We start from the raw sequence: 4615 nt of genomic DNA, 5'->3' as shown, positions 1-4615 counted from the left end.
CATTGTGAAAAAATGATGTTTGTGTATTTCTATAAATGGATGTGATTCTTAGTTATCTTATTTATGGTAGTGTCAAAATTTTTAATTAAGGAAAGATTTCCATCACCCAAGTTTCAATTGGACAGAAACTTTGGATCATACAACTTGTATTGTGTGATGTATGGAAATCTCGGTACTTAGGTAATTAAGACTAATTCCTAGTTCACATAAGTATGTGAGTCAAGTGAAGGACTAAAGGAACTAGTACACAATGTTGTGCACTAGTCAAGTTCACCATAAATAACAATAACACTATTCGTCATGATTAACTAAAAGTCTTATAATGTGGTTATACTTAAAAGATTAAGTGTAATTCTGAATCATTGAAAAGTTTCACTGAATGTCAGAACGAATAAGTAGAATCAATGAAGGCAGAAAGATAAAAAGTTTCTCCACTCTAAGAAGAAGGGAGAGTACTTTTGTATCATGTTTTATGATCGTCTTGGTAATCGTAGGAACCATATTACACTTCATCCTCTAAGGACACCTTAGTGCACTAGTTTGGCTAAGAAGAGGAATCGGGAATTGTTTTAGTGGTTAAGTCAATAAGATGTGTCGTACTTCGTTCCAAAATCAAGTCTTAGAGTCATACTCCAAGATTGTGACTTGAGTGAGATAATATTAAGTAGGAATGTTCTTACACTTGCACATTTTGGTAAGTTGTGATGTCTTGAATAAGACAAAGACCAACTAGTACCAAATTGCACGTAGTGTTGTCTTGATATAGACACACACTAACTCTTGGATATTTGTTTTTGTCAAGAAATGATTCTTGATAAGAGAATCTAATATGTCAAGAGGTCAGTGGGAGTCTAAAGATCTTGAAAGGTTTCAAGAATAAATCAAGAAGTAAACCGATTAAAAACTATCACACAACTTGAGGTTTGTAACCTATCGTGTTGACGTATTCTTGTTTCTGTGCCAATCCAATTGAGTTGATTATGCATATGAGTTCTACGAGTTCTCAATAGAATGCATAAGGGCAAACACCTTGTTCAATGAGAGTACATTGACTGGCATAGGTGAGCTTCTAAATAACTTGGAAGCAATGGTGGGACCATTGATGGCAAGAAATTAAGAATGAACAAGTTATGTCCATAAGAGTTTGAATGTGTCACAAACATTATCTGATGATTATGCTTATGACAAATTCACATGGATAAGAACACATGCACCATAAAATCTAAGTGTCATAAGGTTTCTCTCCTTCATGAAAATGATTGTGAGGAACCGCTTTCACTAAGAGAGATTTTAAGGAGATAGCGATTATGTAAATTGCATTCTCAAATTCGATTATGATTACGACATCCCTCTTCATAGTTCGAATTGTGAGATTTGGCAATTGGTCTGAACATTTGGGACTTAGTAATATAAGTTCTGAATTATTTTAGACACACATGTGAGCTATCTGAGGAAAGGTGTATGAGTTTGAGAAGCTTAGATAAAGGCTTATCGAAGCACATCGTATTGGAAATATGAACTTTGGAAGTTAATAAGTATTGTCTTCTAGAAGTCCAATTGTTTTCTGAATACGTGTCAAAGCTAGTGGGAGTATAAATGTTATGTTGGAATGGATATAATCATCATGTTATTGGGAGCATGATTATTATTATTTTAAGTATTGCAAGTTGGCAATATTAATTATAGAAAAACAAAAGTTTCACTTTGCAAAGTTGCAGGGGTTAAAAAGTTGTTTTGCTATAGTAAAGGGAGAGAATGTTGTACTTAGTTTCCAATCTAAAAGCTTAGATCGAGAAATTTTAATTTAGTCAAGGATATATTTATTATTTGCATTCTCAAAGTTCGATTATGATTACGACATCCCTCTTCATAGTTCGAATTTTGAGAACACGGCCAATAGAAATATTATGGCAAGAAATTGGTAAAGTATCACGTTTTTCATTTTGAATCGTATCCCACACGCTTCGGGTATAGGATCGATTGCATATGCTGTAATATTCGACCGTTCTAAAATTTTCCTAATGCCTAGGACATTTAGAGGGAAAAAGGGAATAAAACCGGATTTAACTAAAATAACTAAACAACTGTCAAGGACAATCTAAGGTTCGCCAAGGATTGGTCGCTTGTGGACAGTTGGAAGTATAGTCATGGGTGGAACATATTGACATTATTATGAATAGATAAGATTATATTTAATATGAGTTGTCATATGGAAAATATGGAAATGTTTCCATATTGGGATTTGGATATCGAGAATCAATGTCTAGATTAGAAACTTTTATGCAAGAAGGATGTTCAAAGGAATGTACTTTGAATGTGAGACTTCATGACTATGGAATTGTCTTGTAGCAATCTCCAATAGTGCACTTTGTAATTTCATTGGCAAATTCTTGGTGACTTTGGCGCTATGATATTACGAAAGGACCGTTGCATAAAATGTTAGAATCTAACATTTTCTATAAGTGGCAAGAATTTGGTATTCTCACACTTGTGGTAAGGATTGGGAATTGTGAAATGAGTGTGATTGAAAATGTTATTCAATTAGACTATTTCAAAAAGTAAAGACCATAGGTAAACATAGTGTGCATGCAAAGAGCATGGGACAATTGTTTTTATAATTCAAGTAAGAAGTTGATTACCCGAAAAAACAAATAATGAGTAATCAATATGGTGATTAAATAAAATGTTTTATTTATACTCAAAGGTTTGGGGCCATATGGGATTAATATTATTCTTGTGTTTCACTTTGCATGTTTTGACTTCCCGAATAATAAGATTATTCGAACTCTCCATAGTCTCTCATTCTTTGGAAGTAGGAATGAATGAAGATTGTCATGAACCCGTATGTAGATTGTCTAAAGTGTTTAGACTTAGCACAAGTTTGCTACAGACTTCATGAGTGCTGCTATAAGATTAGAGTATTGGATTAAACCCACGCGCACTTGGATCGCTTCATGGATTTTATCACGAGTGATTGGTGAGACGGTAATATCTTATATTCTTGAAACTGAGATGTGTGAGTTGTATCTTGAGAGTTGGTTACACATTGATAATATGTAAACGCACCAGTCACTTGGTGTTATAAAACGTATTGTTGTGTGTGATTCGGTGAGTGAGTACAAGCGAGCATTGAGTCGAAGTTTATCCGTTCCTTTTACCCAAAGTGGGATATATGATCCCTTATCTAAAGGCCAGGTTGCTGATACGATCAGAGTTCGACAGCGTCTTTGAGAGCTACGATTGCTAATTGGATTGTACTTACATTATAGTTACTAGACTTATCCAGGTGGGAGACTGTTGGATTAGTTTCTAAGCCTGTAACTATATTTGGTATGTACTTGACCTGGTTGTGCATGGTCCTTTTGGGTTGCCTTCACCAAAGCAACTTGATAGGATGATTTATGGAGAAAGAGGAATTAATTATGATTTATTAGTATATTATATAAATAATATATTAAAGGAGAAATCATATTGTTTAATTAATATAGTCAAGAATTAATTGATAATTAGTTTTGTGACTAAAAGACATTAATTAAACTTAGGGGACTAGAATTGTAATTATAAGATAGTTACAATTAGGCTATGGATCACCTTGGAACATAGGTTGGACAAATTCTATGGGAAGCCCATAAGGAATTCGTCCAAGGGCTGTTCTAAAGGGAGTCCATGGGATGCTTAGGGCCTAAGCAATCAAATTAGGGTTTCCTAGCTGATAATCCTAATTGCCTCACTATATAAAGACCCCTATAGCTCCAAAAACGTATGGAACTCTTTTGGAAGAACCCTAGGATGGTTTTGGTGCTTCTCCTCCTTCTCTTTAGTCATCCTCTTGCTTGTGGTATTTGTAAGCCATTAGAGGAGTGACACTTGTGACTCTAAGGTCCAAAGACAAGAAGATTCAAGCCATTGATGAAGAGGTAATCATCTAGATCTGTATTCTTATGTCTATTTCGAAATACATATGCTAGATTAGGGTTCTTGAGTTTTGGATGAATTGCATGTACAATAGAGAAACGTAGATCCAAGCATTAGGGTTTGCATGAGCACATATGATGTCGTTTTGGCTCAAACCCATCAACCTTGACCGTAGATCATCTTGGAGAACCAAGATGCTCCCTAAAGCTGATCAAAAAATCATTTATCCTTGGAAGTGGGTAATGGTTCTTCACCGTTACCTTGGTCAGCTCCCGGTAATCTATGTACATGTGATATGACACATCCTACTTCTTCACAAATAGAATCGGGGCTCCCAATGGTGAACTACTCGGCTGATAAAACCCTTTTCCAACAACTCTTGTAGCTACATGGACAACTCCTGCATCTTGGGAGGAGCCAACCGATATGGTGCCTTGGCTATCAGAGCCACACCAAGGACTAAGTGAATCCTAAACTCAACCTGTCTCTCTAGAGGTATCCCAGGTAAATCCTCCGGTAATACGTCCGGGTACTATCGCACTATCGGTACATCATCAACTTTTGCCTTACCCTTATCCCGGGTATCCATGACATAGGTGATGTACCCTGCGCAACCCTACTAAAGGTGGCGCTTCTTTCTCGCTGTTGAACATAAAATCGGTCCGTGTTGTGGTCTCTCGCCCTAGATCACTAACCCTCC

This window comes from Lactuca sativa, chromosome 4 (assembly GCF_002870075.4).
Source record: "Lactuca sativa cultivar Salinas chromosome 4, Lsat_Salinas_v11, whole genome shotgun sequence".
NCBI classification, from domain to species: Eukaryota; Viridiplantae; Streptophyta; class Magnoliopsida; order Asterales; family Asteraceae; genus Lactuca; species Lactuca sativa.
This window is presented reverse-complemented; position numbering follows the sequence as displayed.